The sequence below is a fragment of the Macaca mulatta genome, chromosome 5 (genome assembly GCF_049350105.2).
Source record: "Macaca mulatta isolate MMU2019108-1 chromosome 5, T2T-MMU8v2.0, whole genome shotgun sequence".
Lineage (NCBI taxonomy): Eukaryota > Metazoa > Chordata > Mammalia > Primates > Cercopithecidae > Macaca > Macaca mulatta.
The window spans coordinates 33,351,692-33,369,908 of record NC_133410.1 but is presented as its reverse complement, the minus strand read 5'-3'; the positions used below and the strand labels follow the sequence as shown (position 1 = coordinate 33,369,908).

General features: G+C 32.5%; 1 long non-coding RNA gene across 2 annotated transcripts in view; it reads left to right on the top strand.

Annotated features, from left to right (window-relative positions):
* The window catches only part of LOC114678151 (uncharacterized), a 135,218-nt gene that overhangs the window by 95,563 nt on the left and 21,438 nt on the right, over window positions 1-18,217 (top strand). The gene's annotated exons all lie outside the window — the stretch shown is intronic.

Genomic DNA, 18,217 nt, shown 5'->3' with positions numbered 1-18,217 from the left:
GGATTTCACCATATTGCACAGGCTAGTCTCAAACTTCCAGTCTCAAGTGATCCTCCTACCTCAGCCTCCCAAAGCACTTGGATTACAGATGTGAGCCACTGCACCTGGTCAAAATCTTAAATCTAGTTATTTTTCTTTTAGCACATTTAATTATTCTCTTATGCATTTTAAACATATGCTATGAGAGGCATACATATATAACACAGTTATGCCTTCCTGATGAATTGACCCTTCTATCATAAAATCTCTCTGTCTCTCTAACATCTACTTTTTGGATATTTACATAGGGTTCTCTCTATAGCTTTCTTATCATTACTATTTGCATTACATACTGTTTCTCATTCTTTAACCTTCAATTTCCTGGTATCCTTATAATTAAATTTTGTCTCTTGTAAACACAGTATTGTTGGATGTTGTTTTTTCATCCAGCCTGGCAGCCTTTGGCTTTCAAATGTAGTGTTTAGTGCCTTTGAATTTAATGTAGTCAGTGAAATGACTGGTATTGTCTATAATTTTATAATTTATTCTTATATGTTTCCTCCAGTCTTGTATCTTTTCCTGACTTTGCTTGACTTAATCAAGTATTTATTTACTTATTCAATAGTCTCATTCCATTTTCAAATCAATTTTTAATTTTTGTGGGTACATATTAGGTGTAGATATTTATAGGGTACATGAGATATTTTGGTACAGGCAAGAAATGCATAGCACACATCATGGAAAATTGGGAATCTATCCCCTCAAGGATTTATTTTTTGTGTTACAAACAATCCAATTATATTTTTCAGTTAGTTAAAAATTTACAGTGAAATTATTATTGACTATTACCCTTAAATACTAGGTCTTATTCATTCACTCTGCATATTTTTTGTACATATTAACCATCCCACCTCTCTCCTGCCCCCTCACTACCATTCTCAGCCCCTGGTAACTCTCTATTTTCTATCTCCATCATTTCAATTGTTTGATTTTCAGGTATCAGAAATAAGTCAGAATATGTGATGTTTGACTTTCTGTGCCTGGCTTATTTCACATAGCATAATGACTTATGGTTCTATCCATGTTGTTCCAAAAGACTGAATCTCATTTTTTTATTGCTGAATAGTACTCCATTGTGTATAAGTACCATATTTTCTTTATCCAGTCCTCTTTTAAGTGTTTAATCCATATTAATTTGATTTTTGTATATGTTGAGAGATATGAATGTAGTTTCATTCTTCTGCATGTGAGTATCGAGTTTTCCTAGAACCATTTATTGAAGAGACCATCTTTTCCACCAATGAATGTTCTTTGCACCTTTATAAAAAATGAGTTTATGTAGAGTTCGGATTTTTCCCTGTGTTCTTTATTCTGTTTCGTTGGTCTATATGTCTGTTTTTGTGTCAGTACCATAATATTTTAGTTACTATATCTCTGTAGAAAAATTTGAAGTTGGTTTAATAGATTCCTCCAGTTTTGTTATTTTTGCTTAAAATAGCTTTGGCTATTGGTCTTTTGTAGTTCCATATACATTTTAGAAGTGTTTTGTTTCTATTTCTGTACAGAATATCATTGGTATTTTGTTAGGTATTGTATTGAATCTATAGATTTATTTGAGTAGTATGGATATTTGAACAATGTTGATTTTTCCAATCCATGAATATTTTTTGTGTGTCTTCTTCACTTCCTTTAATCAATGTTTTATAGTTTTCATCATAGAGATCATCCATTTCTTTGGTTAAGTTAATTGCTAGCTATTTAACTTTATTTGTAGCTATTGTAAATGAGATTCCTTTATTGATTTTTTTCTCACCTTGTTCACTGTTGGCATATAGAAATTCTATCGGCTTCTGTATGTTGATTCTGTATCCTGAAAGATTACTGATTTTTTTTTGTTTGTTTCTAATAGTTTTTTAGTGGAGTCTTTAGTTTTTTTCAAATATAAAATCGTATCATCTGTCCACAAGGATAATTTTTATTTCACCTTTTCAATTTTGGTGCCTTTTATTTTTTTTCTCTTGCCTGATTGCTCTAACCAGGACTTCCAGTACTATGTTGAATAAAATTGGTGAAATTAGACAGCCTTGTACTGTTTCAGGTCTAAGAAGAAATGCTTTCAGTTTTTCCCCATTCAGTATGATACAATTAATAGCTGTAGTTCTGGCCTATATGGTTTTTATTATGTTGAGGTATGTTTCTTATCTATGCGTTTTTTGAGAATTTTTATCATGAAGGGATGCAGAACTGTATCATATGCTTTTTCAGCATGAGTTGAAATTACTATATGGTTTTGCCTACATTCTGTGGATACATCACATTGATTCATTTGCATATATTGAACCATCCTTGCATTACAGGGATAAATCCCACTTGAACATGACAAATGATCTTTTTACTGTATTGTTGAATCAGTTTACTAGTATTTTTTGAGGATTTTTGCAACATTATTCATCAGAGATATTGGGCTTTTCTGACAGTGTTCATTTTATTAATTATTGGTCTGTTCTGATTTTGGATTTCTTAATGGATAAATCTTACTAGGCTCTACGTGTCTAGAAATTTATTCATTTCTTTTAGATTTTCCAACTTATTAGACTGTAATTGCTCATCATAGCCACTAATGATTCTTTGAATTTCTGCCATATTATTTGTAATGCCTCCTTCGTATCTGACTTTATTTATTTGAGTCTTTTCTTGTTTTCTTAGCTATTCTGGCAAAAGTTTGACTTTTTTTTCATGGATATTTTATATTGTTTTCTTTGTTTCAAATTTAATTCTGCCCTAATCTTTATTATTTGTTTTCCTCTACTAAATTTAAGTTCACCTTGCTCTTGCTTTTATAGTTCTTTAAGATGCATTATAAGGGTATCTTTTTGGAGTTTTTCTTCTTGTTTCAATTAGGCACTTATGGCTATAAATTTCCCTCTTAACACTGTTTTTCTGTATCCTACAGGTTTGGTTGTGTTGTGTTTCCATTGTCATTTGTTTTAAGACATTTTTCTTTTTTTCTTTTTTTTTTTTTTTTTTCTTTTTTTTTTTTTTTTTTTTTTGAGACAGAGTCTCGCTCTGTCGCCCAGGCTGGGGTGCAGTGGCCGGATCTCAGCTCACTGCAAGCTCCGCCTCCCGGGTTTAGACCATTCTCCTGCCTCAACCTCCAATTTCCTTTTTAATTTCTTCATTGACTCAATGGTCATTCAGGAGAATATTGCTTAATTCACATGTTTTCATATAGTTTTCAAAATTTTTCTTGTATTGTGGTGAGAGAGGATGCTTGATATTGTTTAACATTTTTGAAATGCATTAAGACTCATTTTGTGACCTAACATATGATCTATCCAAAAGAATGATCTATATGCCAAGAAAAAAAAATGTGTATTCTTCAGTCATTGGATGCAATGATCTATAAATATCAATTACGTCCATTTGTTCTACAGTGACGACTAAGTCCACTTTTTCTTTATTGATTTTCCATCTGGAATATCTGTCCAGTGTTGCAGGTGGGGGTGTAGTAGTCTCCAGCTGTTATTGTGTTAAGGTCTATCTTTCTCTCTTTAGCTCTAATAATATTTGCTTTCTGTATTGGGGTTATTGGGGTGCTGCAATGTTGGGTGTATATTTATTTGCCATTGTATTATATTCTCTTTCTGAATTGAGCGCTTTTTTATTATATGATAATCTTCTTTGTCTTTTTATACAATTTTTGTTAGAAAATCTATGTATTTTCTCACATAAGTGTAGCTGCTCTTTCTCTTTTTTATTTCCATTGGCATAAAGTAATATTTTCCATTCCTTTATTTTCACTTTTGGTGTATCTTTATAAGAGAAGTGTGTTTCTTGAGGCAAAATATCATTGAACCTTGTTTTTTCATCTTTTCAGCTACTATATGTCTTTTAACTGGAGAGTTTCTTCCATTTACATTAAATATTTTTATTGATAAGTAGGGAGTTACTGTTGCCATTTTATTATTTGTTTTCTAGTTGTCTTGCAGGCTTCTCTTTCTTTTCTTTCTGTCTTTCTTTCAGTGAAGGTAATTTTCTTTGGTAGTATGCTTTAATTTTGCTTTTTATTTTTTTGTGTATTTGCTATATCTTTTTTTTATTTGAAGTTACCACAAGGCTTGCAAATACAGTTTTATGACCCATTATTCTAAACTGATAACACTGATTCTATAAACAAACAGAAAAGATAAAACAAATAAAAATTCTACACTTTAACTTCATGCCCCCACGTTTTAACTTTTTGTTGTTCCTTTTTATGTCTTATTATGCTATCTATGAATTAAAAAGTTATTATTTTTGATTGTTTCGTTGTTTAGTCTTTGTACTTAAGTCAGGAGTATTTTACGTGTCACAATGACAGTGCTATAGTACTCTGTTTTTCTTTGTGGTTACTACTATCAGTGAGTTTTGTACCTTCAGGTGATTTATTTATTTATTTTTATTGCTCATTAACATATTTTTCTTTCAGACTGAAGAATTTTCTTTACCATTTCTTGTTGAACAGGTCTGGTATTGATAAAATCCCTCAGCTTTTGTTGGACTGGGAAGGTCTTTATTTCTCTTTCATGCTTAAAAATATTTCTACCAGATATACTATTCTAAGGTAAAAGTTTTTAATTCTTTAGCACTTCAAATATATGTCATGTCATTCTCACCTGGCCTGTAAACCTTTCTACTGAAAAGTCTGCTGCCACACATATTAGAGCTACATTGTATGCTATTTATTTCTTTGCTTTTACTGCTTTTAAGATCCTTTCTTTATCCTTGACCTTTGGAAGTTCGATTATTAAATGTCTTGAGGTAGTCTTCTTTGGGTTAAATCTGCTTTGTGTTCTATAACCTCCTTGTACTTGAACGTTGATATCTTTCTCCAGGTTTGGGAAGTTCTTTGATATTATCCCTTTGAACAAACTTTCTCCCCCTATCTCTTTCTCTACTTCGGATTTTAGGCCAATAACTCCTAGATTTGTCCCTTTGAAATTATTTTCTATACCTTGTAGACATGCTTCATTCTTTTGTATTCTTTTTTCTTTTGTCTCCTCTGACTGTGTATTTTCAAATAACTGTCTTCAAGCTCACTAATTCTTCCTTCTGCTTGATCATTTTTGCCATTGTGAGGTTTTGATGAATTCTCCATATGTCAATTGCATTTTTCTCCTCTAAAATTTCTTCTTGATCCTTTTTATTTTAATCTCTTTGTTAAATTTATCTGAATACCTTCACTGTGTTATCATGAATTTCATTGAGTTTCCTCAACACAGCTCTTTTTAATTATTTGTCTGAAAGATGATATATCTCTTTTTCTCCAGTATTAGTCCATGGTGCCTTATCTTGTTCATTTTGTGGGCTTGTGTTTTCCTGGATGGTGTTGATATTTGTAGGTGTCTGGTCATTAAAGAGTTAGGTATTTATTTGTTGTAGTCTTCAGAGTCTAGGCTTTTTGTAACTCTCCTTCTTTGGAAGGCTTTTCAGGTTGCAGAGAGATTTGGGCCCCAAACCCTATAATACTGTGTTTTTTGCAGACTTGTAGAGGTACCGCCTTGGTGGTCTTGGATAAGATCTGCAAGAATTCTCTGGATTATTGGGCAAAGACTCTTGTTATTTCCCCTTATTTTCTGCCAAACAAATAAAGTTCCTCTGTTTCTGCTGAACCTGGAACTGGGGATGTGGTATTTCAAGCACCCCTGTGGCCATCAACACTGGGACTGTGCTAGCTCAGACCTGATGCCAGCACAGCACTGGGCTTTGCCCAAGGCCAATTCCTTCAGTGTGCTGAGTTCCCCCAGCTTCAGTCATGTTCAGAGATATTTTCTGGTAGTCAGGGATTAGAGGGAAAACTTTAGCAATTTACTTGATGTTATATACCACTGCAGCTAAGCTGGCATTCAAACCACAACATGAAGTCATTCTTACTCTTCCCTCCCATCCCTTTCCACAGGCAAAGGAACCTCTCCCTGTGGCTGCCACCACCACCATCAGTACATGGGTGGTTCTGCCAGGCCACCAGTAATTGTTCACTTAAACATCAAGGGGACTTCTGTCAGCTTGTGGTGAATGCCGTCAGACCTGGGACTCACCTTTCAGGTCAGTGGGCTCTCTGGCCGAGGTCACGTCCAGAAATGCTGTCAGAGTACAGGCCAAAACTGAGGGACCTTAACAGACTTCTTGTTGCTCTATGCCACTAGCAAAACTGGGTATCTGGTACACCAGAATACTTCAGCCCACAGTGGTGAAGCTTGCTAAGAATCTCAAATTCTGATGGGTAGGATGGGTGATTCCCCTCTGGCTAGGGCTGGTCCAAATGGTCCTCCATTCACAGGTGCAGGCTGAGCCCAAGAGAGCTTTTTCCTCCTCTGCAACAGGGCACAACAGGACGGAGTTCAATGTGAAGTCCCCCAGTCATTGTGTTCTTCCACTCCAAAGTCCAAAATTCTGTCTTCATGTAGCATGGCCACTGCTGGGGTGGAGTAGGGGTGGTGTCAGTGATTCAACACTATCTCTCCTGCTCTCCTCAATGCCTGTTTCAGTGATATAAAATTAAGACCAGGTACTGTAATTGTTCACCTGCCTGACTTTTGGTTCTTGTGATGGTGTTTTCTTTTGTGCAGATAGGTGTTAAAATTTGGGTTCCAGGAAAGGGAGGAAGGACAGGTGGACTAACAGTGTAGGTTTCTATTCCACTATCTCACCCTGCTTCCTCTATTTTAACTCTTATTTGATGTTTTTAGCTGTCATTCTTTTTATTACATGTTTAGTGGTAGATCAAAGGATTATAATACACATTCTTAACTTATCTGAGTCCATCTTAAGTTAATATTCTATTACTCCCTGTATAAAATAAGATCTTAGAAGATACATAACAACACAATGAATAAGAGCATACAGACAATTCTTGTTTTGCACAGTTCTGGTATGTAAGAATTTGTTAACACAATTTCATTGACATCAAGTGACATTAACTAAACATTTAATATTGTAGATATTACAGTATATTGACTATGAGTAAGCTACACATTTAGCTGGCTCTTTGTTTCACAAATCTCTATGTAAATAGTATATGTGCTTCATGCACATATGATGTGCACTGGTTATAATAAGTTATAACCAGTCTTTTCACTTTTTTCAAATTATTTTTGTGTTTGGTCACTGTGTATCTGTTATTCACAGACAGCAAAGCTTATAGTCGGATTGTCTACTTATATTCTTGCAATAAGCCCACATGTCATTTCTGAAAAATAAATAATCCAAAGAGTCATTTGACTAAGAAGTTGAAAAGGCAGCAAAAAACCAAATGTGATAATGTGGCAAATATGCTTTGAATAAAACAAAAATAAAATTATAGAAGAAATAGCCAGTTATGGGGATGTTGACATTGCTACTGTTTAAGAGTCTCAATCTACAATCAGAGAAACTTGAAAGTGAATTTATTAACAAAAATGAAGAAAAGTGTTTGAAACAAAAAGGATAAATGTATCTCAGAAGAAGAGACACTTACAAAAATATATTTTTTAAAATTCTTACATTAAAGAAACTCTTGGAGATAACTTACAATATTGAACTTGCAAAGATTAAAATGTTGAAGGCTGATCAACACTTAGAAAAAGAGTATGACAGTTTGCCAAGACATAGGAAAGATTTTCATGGCATATAAAAATAAGATATGTGACCAGAAGACAAGTGACATTGATACTCTTCTTAATACCTTTGTTTCTTACGAAGAAATAAAACACTTTAGTGTTTCAAATCACAGTGTAACAAATATATGTTGTTTAAAATTTTTAAGTTCCATATGCATATCTGGTTCTAAGCAAGTTTTTAATATTTTGACACAATTTTAAAAGGTCAGAGAATAGTTATTTTTTTCTCATTGATTTTTAAGTTCATGTTGCACAGTTTCAGATTGCGAAATTAGTACTGCATTTAATTCATTTTACTCCCACTTCTAGACACATTCTATGTGATTGTTGTTTTATTTCTATATGACTTCATTTAATTTATTTTAATCCCTTATCCACATACATTTTATGCTGCTGCTGTTTTATTTCTATGTACATCATATTTAGTGCCTTATTATTATTTTTGCATTAGTGGAATTACTTTTATTATCTTTTAAACATGTAACATTTAACAAAATTGTAATGAAACTGTATGTTTATCAACATAACTACTATTTGGGTTTCTCTTCATTTTTTAATGAGATCCAAACTTTTATCTGTGAACGTTTTTATTTAATCTAAATTTTCTTTTTACACATGAACAATTTCTAATTAAATTTTGGAGAAAATTTTTACTAAATATGGATATCTAAGTTGACTTTTCTCTTTTGGCACTTTAAAGATGCTGTTTATTGTTTTGTGACCTTTACTGTTTTTGATGTGAGTCATTGTTCATAACCTTTTATTCCTATGAGTATAATGCCTTTATTGTTTGTTTGTTTGTTTGTTTGTTTGTTTGTTTGTTTGGAAGAGGTTTCTGATATGGTTTGGCTCTATGTCTCCATGCAAATCTCACCTTGAATTCTAATAATCCCCATATATCATGGGTAGGTCCAGGTGGAGATAATTGAATCATAGAGGTGGTGTCCCCCATGCTATTTCTGTGATAGTGAGGGAGTTCTCCCAAGATCTGATGATTTTATATTGGGCTTTCCCCTTGGCTTGACACTCATTTTCTCTCCTGCCGCCCTGTGAAGAGGCGCCTTTTGCTATGATTGTGGGTTTCCTGATGCCTCCCCAGTCATGATGCACTGTGAGTCTATCAAACCTTTTATCTTTATAAATTACCCAATCTCCAGTATTTCTTCATAGCAGCATGAGAACGGCTAACAGAGTGACTTGGCAGGTTTTTTTTTTAACTGTTATATTAAGCAACTTAACTGTTTGCCCAAGTATGCCCTCTATATTTATCCTTCTTGGACTGTACTGAGTTTCTTAGACTTGTGGGTTTTTATTTTTCACTAATTTTGGAAAAAATGTGAATTATTTCTTTAAATATATATCCTTCTCTATTTAAAATTTTTTTCTTCTTATTCTTCACTGTCCATCGCTCAATGTATGAAATTATTCTATATATTTTTCCCATTGTTCAAGTATTTATCTAGGGAAGTCCTAAAGTCTAATATTTAACAAAATTTATGTGTTAAAACCTAATCCTCTATGTAATTAGGAGGTGGGAAATTTGGAGGTAGGGCATTTGGGAGGTGATTAGATAGTGAGGGCAGAACTTGCATGAATGGGATCAGTGTCTTATAAAAGAGACCTTAGAGAGTTCCTTTGCCCTTCTATCATGCCAAGTGATAGTGAGAAGACGGCCATCTATGAGGAAGTGGATCATAATCAGATGCAAAATCTATCAGCCTTTTCATCTTGGACTGTCCCTCATCCCAAATTGTGAGAAATATATTTTTGTTGTTTATAAACCATCCGGTTTATGGTATTTTGTTATAGCAGCCAAAATGGACTAAGATAGGGAGTTATGTCTGATACTAGCTGCTCCATCATGGCCAAAAATAATGTTTATTTGATTTTACATGGTTTTATTTTCTTCTTCTCCCCTTTAGAATGTATGACATACTAAAGGGGGGAAAATCATCTATCTTATTTTCAACTATTTTCTTGTCATCAATATCGATGAATAATACATATTAATTGATTAAAAGGATTTTAAGCCATTATTTGAGGACATTGTTTTATGATTCCATTATCAGTTGATCCAAAGTATGAGTAAAGATATTAAAAATACTTCAAAATTCTCTAAGTATCTGTGCTGAAATTCATTTAGTATCGTGTTAAAGCTGTTCTCACTGTTCAGAACTGATATCTATTTATATTTATGGTGTACATTGCATTCCAATGATTATTAAATATTCAAAATATCAACTTTGGCTGTAGCTACACCTAAAATATTGTGCTAAAGTTAAAAGAAAAAGTCAAGAAAAACTTAATAGAACTGGAAAAACTGTTACAAAGAAATTTCAATTATAAAACATTGGAAGATCTTTATATCGGTGTAGACTAAGTCATGTTTATCCTGTAAAGATGACTGTGAAGGAAGATGATTTAAAGGTGAAAGCATATTTGCAAAATTCATGACTTACTATCTATGATATAAATCTTCATTTATTAAATCTAATAATAGATTTGTGAAACTGAAATTATTTTATAAACCTCAAAAAAGGGGTTTTGAGAAACTTAAGGAAATCCAGTGCAGGAACAGTCCAGTAAAATAGCACAAGTTCATTTTATTTTTTGGTTAAATGTAATATATATGTGGTTATATTTTATGAGAAGTGAGTAGTCAGATCCAAAAATATAATGTAAGTTCGAATTTTTAACTATTAATGAAAGAAGATAACTGAGTAGTTGAAAAAATAGAATGGAACTATTACATATTTCATCAATAATTGCAAATAAAATATTTGAATTTTTTGATTATAAAACATTCTAATTGAAAGCTATAGTCCAGTATCATATTTTCATATTTCCTCATCAATTATAGAAAATATATAGGAAATTTTATTTTGTTTTTTATGTTCAATTTATTCAGAAACTATATGTAATAAATGATTCAGAAAATATATATTTATATATTATGTGAAAGATTTATATATATATATATACACACACATATATAATATTTCAAATTTTATTCTCCTTTAAAACTCTCATGCTGTGTATCTAAGATCAATGAATTCAGGGTACCTTTATAAATTTTTATAAATTATGTATTAATTTATATTTTAGCCCACACAAAAAGTAAAACATGTAAGTTTATTTGTTTATTCTAAGATTTTTTTATTATATTCATTAGGCAATTACAGTAAAATAAATTTTAAATAATTCTATTGTCTTATAGTATACCAATTTTTTTCAGCCTTACGTATTTTTTGATATTTAGCACTTACAATTTTAAATCAAGGGCCTTTTCACATGAAGTTAGGTTACTTAAAAAAAATATGTTTTTTATTTACAGAAAAATCAACTTTTTAATTTAATGGAAATTAAGTTAAGAACTTAATGTAATTTCAGTGTATGTGTCCCTTTAAAATTCGTATGTTGAAATACAATAATAAATTTATATTATTAAAAGGTGGGGCCTTTTGGGAGGTGATTAAGTCAGGAGATCTCCACCATCATGAATGGACTAGTGTTCTCAAAAAAGGAGTTGAAGGAATCACTCTAGTGCCATTTTTGCTGTTTTGTCTTCTGCCATGGGAGGACACGGCAACCAGGCTTCAACTTTGAAGCAGAGAGCAGCTCTCTCCAGACATTGAATCTGCTGGTGCCTTGAGCTTGGACATTTCAGCCTCCAAAACTGTGATAATGTAAATTTCTGTTTATATTATATTTATAAAAAGTCTAGTCCCATGTACTATTGTAGCAGCCTGAAGGGACTAAGATACTATATCTACATTCTATTATTTTTTCAAATTGTGAATTTGAGAAGATTTAACTAAAATTTAGAATATATAATTACTATTGTTCATTGTTGAGAATAAGATAAAATCTTATAGGTAGGTACGAATATACAGATAACAAATTTTTAAATATCTCTATACTACTGTACATTGAAAGAATCTGAATTGTCTTAGTAGTCAATAATTTATTATTAGAATTTTGAAGCACTTTGAATTTTCTCCTGCTAGTACTGATATATCTGTTCATTCTCAAGTTGCCAGTAACTTTACATTTGCTTTTCTGTTTATAAAACTTGTATGTAACTGAGTGCAATTATGCACCCTTGTCATCCCAGCTACTCGGTAGGCTAAGGAAGGAGAATGACTTGAGCCCAGGAGTTCGTGACCAGCCTGAGCAACATAATGAGACACTCTCCCAAAAAAATTAAAAAATAAAACCTCTAGAAACAAAAAAGTGTATGTATTATTGTATATAAAAGTTGAAACAAAAAAAAACTATAATATTCCAAAGAAGGTGAGCCTGTAAAGAGAAAAACACCATATATGTCAAAACTTAAAGATACCCACAGTTAACACATTTTGCTGCTACGCATAATATATACACACACCTGAGCAACTATTCATTTATTCAGCTTTTCCTACATATAATAGATATTTCTTGAGTACCTATTCTATGATAGGTATTGTTCTCAGTTATAGAGGTATAGCACGAGTTAATCCTCCTTAAGCTTACATTTTAGTGAGAAGAGACAAATTAAAAACTAAGAAGTTCATGATAATAAAGAATGATGTAACGCCTGCCAAAAAGTTAAGGAAGGGATGGATGTGCATTATAATGAGGTAGGAAGGGCTAACATAAGTTGAGAATTTGGAAGGCTTCTGGGACCTAGGTGAGTAGAGTAGAACTTAAAAGATGAGAAGGAGCGAGACATGTGAAAAACAAAAGACAGGCAGTTCAAGGCGGTGTAATTGCCCATCATCTCATTGTACCATAATTTATTACACTATCACCTATAAATACTCACATACCTCACACTCTTCTCAGAGATATCTGTAATTACTTTTGTAGAATCAATTCTTAAAAGTGGCCTTTCTTGCCCTAATGGGATTTAAATTTAGAATTTTAAGCACATTTCACTTCAAACAGTACATTCATTTTTATTCTACCAATTTCAGATATTTTGAGATCAGTTTTAGCATGAGGTTGTAAACATTATATGTTACGAGTCATTCTTTGTAGTTTAATCTGAAATGTCAAATCTGATTTCTCATTGGTTTAAATTTCATTTATTTGTTTATGAGTGAGATGGCAACCCTTTATAGATACATGGATTACAAACAGCTCTGGAGCCAGCCCTTCTTGGTTTAAATTCTAGTCCCTCTAATTACAGGATGAACAACTTGGATAATCTGTTTAACCCCCATGCCTTTTTGTCAGTAACTGAAAATTAGAAATAAGGGTAATAGTAGTGCTACATCACAGGATCATTTGTGAGTAAAAATAAAACAATAACTTTAAAATATTAAAATATTAGAAGTACACTTGGCTGAAAGTAAGCATTAACTTATGTTAAAAATGCCGTAGTAGTAGTAGTAATAATAATAATATTAATTGAAAATCTCTGTTTATTCTTTTACTTCATATTGCTTCTTTTAGTTCTGTATTTTGCTGGCTTTTTTTTTTTTGAAACATAGATCTTTAAACTTACTTTAAATATTAATGTATTGGTTTTAAATTTTCTCGAAGCTGCATCAGTTTTCCAAGTTGGTTTTTCATTTAAAACATTAATTATGGAGTATTTTTTCAATAAAATAAGTTTATAGTTTCTAAGTATCAATATTTTCATTTGTAGTTTCTGACTTTAACATTTTAATAAGTACTATGATACAATTTTATTTCTAAACTTCTTCACTTGACTTTCTACTTAATGTTTTTATAAATTAAAATATAAGATCGTTGGAAATCCATATGGATCATATTTTTCTGCATGATCTGCTTCAATATCTATGACAATCATTTCAAACTTATTTCATATATTATATGATTAATTGATGGATATTTTCATAATGAATTATTCTTGGATTTTTAAAATGATACCATTTGTTAAGGCAGAAAATTATTTTGTTACATAAGTTTATTTGCAAATTATTTAAGAATGGAATAGATATATATAGACATATGTGTGTATTTATATATACATATACGTAGTCATACATTTTAATGGTCCATAGTATTCTTTTTTCCTTTGCTTTTTAGCAAGTTTTAATTTTATACTTATACTAACCTTATAAGTAAAAAAGCTGTCTTTTTTTCTATTCTAAAGGTGTTTTAAAAGCCTGGAAATCTGTGCTCTTATAGAAGATTTGAAAATACTCTTCAGACTCTAAATAGTCTCTTTTATAATCTTTTAAAGTATATTGGTAGTTGACTAGCCTAAAATATCTTCTGAATTTTATTCAAAGAAGTCAACTCAACCATGACTTGTTTACACATAATAGGTGCCCAGTAATAAATTAGTGGTCTAAAGAACTATTATTTCAGCAAAATATACACTAATTACTCTCATATTTAACTAGTATGAGCTAGTATACATTACTAGCTCATATTTAACTAGTAAGAGCTAGTATACATTACTAACATTTTTGCTAAGTAATACACATGTCAATCATTTTGTAATAGAGACTTTTCATCATCTTAACACTAGTTCCCTTGTCCCTTCTACTTAGAGCTTTCTTGGAAGCATCACTGAGTCTTTACAGTAAATAAATGTGGTAATATCTATTTTGGACTTTCTGAATGTAATCACCACAGCTGTGTTTTATTTTTGGGAGGGTTTCATTTTTCAGCTTATAAAATTGTAGGGAAGATGATGAGATAAGTAGAAAGTAAGTAAAAGCTCCAACTCAAGGATGGGAAACATTTGATCCTGCTCCCAAACGATAATGATAAAGAAAATTTGTTTTACTCCTGATGGAATGGAATTTTCAGATAGAAGCAATAACAAAGGTTTTCAATCATTACGTTCTTCACGCATATTACCGTTCTGAAATTATTTCAGTAAAAATCTCATGATATTCAGGGATATGTTTTACAGATCTCTGTAACTGTACATAACTTTTTGAAAAGTTAGCATATTTGTGAAAAACGAACAATGACTTGTATGTTATTCTAAATTAACAAGTCAAATGGCATGATATATAGTGATTGAATGATTAAATAGAGAAGTATTGGCCTGGCGCAGTGGCTCACACTTGTAATCCTAGCACTTTGGGAGGCCGAGGCGGGCGGATCACGAGGTCAGGAGATCGAGACCATGGTGAAATCCCGTCTGTACTAAAAATACAAAAAAAAAAAAAAAAAAAAATTAGCCGGGCACGGTGGCGGGCGCCTATAGCTCCAGCTACTCAGGAGGCTGAGGCAGGAGAACCCGGGAGGCGGAGCTTACAGTGAGCCTAGATTGAGATCGCACCACTGTACTCCAGCCTGGAGCCTGGGCTACAGTGTGGGACTCCATCACAAAAAAAAAACAAACAAAAAAAAACAAAACAACAACAACAACAACAACAAAACAGAGAAGTATTGCCTATTATTTTCCAGAAAAAAAATAAAATGAAATGCATGTCAGAAAATTTATTTTGGCAATGATGTTCCCACGTCTACTTTGTGCCCTTCACATGTAAGCTTGTTTTTATTATAGAATCTCTTGTGCCTTAATCATATTTTTCTATCAAAAAATTTGGGACATAATTATTTACATTAATTTATGATGTATCAAAATAGCCCTTAAACTATTTCTGGTTTTAAATGATCTTTCGAAACTTTGCCATTGCATGAATAAGAGTTGAAGCTTATGTTCCTTCCCCATGAACCTGGGCCAAGTTTTGTGATACTCCAATAAGATTCTGGCAAAAGTTGGTTATATAACTTCCAAGGCTTGGTTCTTAAAGTCAGTATAGTTCCCACCTCACTCTCCCTCTATCTTGGAATAATTGTCCTGGGAATACAACCACTATACTCTAAGCTTACTTGGATGGGTAGTACAAGCAACATGGATTGGAACCAAAACTCCAGGATCTTAGCCCCAGTTGAGACTTTAGCGCGAACTGAGATCTTAGCTCATAGCCAACACCCACCTGCCACCCCTGTAAGCAAACTGTCTCATAAGTAGATCTACAGTGTTCAGTTGAGTTGCTTCAGGTGATGCTGTGTAGAATAGACAGGTCTTTGACCTATGTTGTGTCCAAATATGCATTTGTGTACAAAATAATTAATTGTTATTTTAAGTTGCTGAATATTGAGGCAGTTTGTTTCTCAGCAACAGATACCCAGAATAGTTGAAGTGAGAAAAATCTTTTGCCAACTTTCACCAAGTTAAGTAAATAGCCACATAAATAAATTCAGATGTTTGGAATCCCACGATCAATGAATTAAGTTTCAGTCTCCTGTTAGGGAATCTCCACATCTGCCATAATTTTCATCAACAGTCCATCTCCTACCTACTTCATACATGGAAATGTGGGATATGTGAGGCACTTTATATCATGTGAAGAATCAAAATCTTAAGGCTGAAACAAAAATTTTGACTTCACATAAAATTTGCAAAAACATAACCAACTATAGCGAACTTTACCTGAGTCCCATGTTCTTGGAAATCAGCTATGGTGACAAAAGCCACACTTCTTACCCCAACTCCTTTTTACTCTTGTACAAAATTTTTATTGCAAAGAATCTCTCTCCCTAGATGACTCAGAGAAGACAATCATAAATACCCCTTTGTTTACCTATGACGAGGTCAGACACAGACTTTCAAATACTCATTCTGTGTCTCATAAACGTTTAGTTGAATTATTAATACTTATCTCCAGCAATGAATCTGGAGAAAATTCTTGCAGTGGAACTTAAACAACCCTTCCTCAATGGTCCGTCCCTGCTGATACCAGGGGAAAATATACTCAGGTCAGCCGTCCAATCTCTCCACTTCATCATTCCATTTCCCCACACCCAGTTCTTTCTAGCTTTGTTTATTTCTCAAAAAATAAAAGTTGTTTTTTGCCTCACTTTAATACTACTCCAGATCTCAGGGAAGCTGGAGCTTTCTTTCTATGGCAGTAGTACTTATCCCCATATCACAACAGTTACTTTCCCCTATTGTAACAGTCTTTTCTAATAAAGCCTCTCCTTTACTTAAGTCTGGACTTGCTTTCATGTGACAGAACTCATGGTAATATTTTAAGAGCTCCCTTTTCCTAGGTCAGGAATATCGAATAAAGGATCCATTCTCTCCGATACCACATCCTGTCTGATTCAATATGATCGCTACATCCACAATAGATTGGGTACTTCTTAAAGGCAGAAAGGTTAATGTTTTCTTTGTTGGAGCATTGTATGATCAATCATTTGAAATCGAACCATGCTTATAGTAATGGGGAAAGAAAAATAGGGAGAAAAGATAAATATGGCAGTTTGATAGGCATTTCTCTGAAACATTGATCTGCAAAGATTCTGCCCATGGTTAAAACTGCTTTGTGAATTCAGTAATTTGTCCAGGAAAAAAGAAAATAAAACATGTAAACAAGGTAACATTGTGTACCAGGAATAATGTATGAGCAGCCAAATATCCTAATCAGCAAATAAGACTTAATGACTTGAATAATTTCTGTGGTGTTTGAAATATGCCAAAATATAATGAATTCATCTGAAAGAATGCCTAATAAAAGACCAATATCCCCTGACAAGTGTGTTGGAGAAGACTAATGTTACTATGCAACAGGAGGTGGTTCTGCATAGGAAAAGTACTATCCACTACCCATTGTGTACAAAATTTCAGGACAGGTCCTAGTCACTACTTACAAAGTGTTTGAAGGCAGAAAAGTAGTGAATTCCCTAACCATTTAATGCAACCGTTAATTTGCATGACCAGAAATACACACAGATATATTCAATTTATATCAATTTAACATGAACAATTTAATATGTACAAAAGCATGCTGGTAATGTTTAACTGGTAGCTTTCTGAGAAGACAAGAACAAGTTAGAAATCTCATAAACCCCTGAATTTCAAAGTTTCTTCCATTTTCTCCCTTTTGTGTTTGTAAAATAAATTATTTTGTTTCTGTGATATAAAAATTCTTACTGTTGTCAATTTCAAATTACCAACTGGAGGTCAATTGTTCCCAGACAACACTCAATATATGTGTGCCTTTATTTGTGTGTGTTCATGCATTTGTGTGTATGTGTGCATATAAACATACTAAGTATATAAGTGTATATATATTCCATGTATATTTGTATATTTATATATTCTGCACATACATTCTATATGAGTGTGTTTCATATAAATATATCAATAAAAGAAAAGTGTTCATCTAAAACAGTAAATACAGTGAAACATTTTGGTTTTGTCTTCAGCTTTATTGAGGTATAATTGATGAATATAATACGTATATATTTTTAAGAGGTACAATGTGGCGCTTTGATATAGATATACATTCTGAAATTATTGCCACAATGAAGCTAATTAGCACATTAACCACCTCATATAGTTACTTTTATTTGTTTGTTTTGTGATGAGAAAATTTAGGATCTACTCTGAGCGAATTTCAAGTATAGAATACAATATTATTAACTATACTCTGAGCGAATTTCAAGTATAGAATACAATATTATTAACTATAGTCACTTTGCTCTACACTAGATCTCTTACTATTTATTTTGGTAATTATTCACAGAACTTATTTATCCTGTATAACTGGAGCTTTGTTCTCTTTGATCAACATCCCCTCATTTTGCCTACCTCCCAGCTCCTGGAAACATCATTCTAT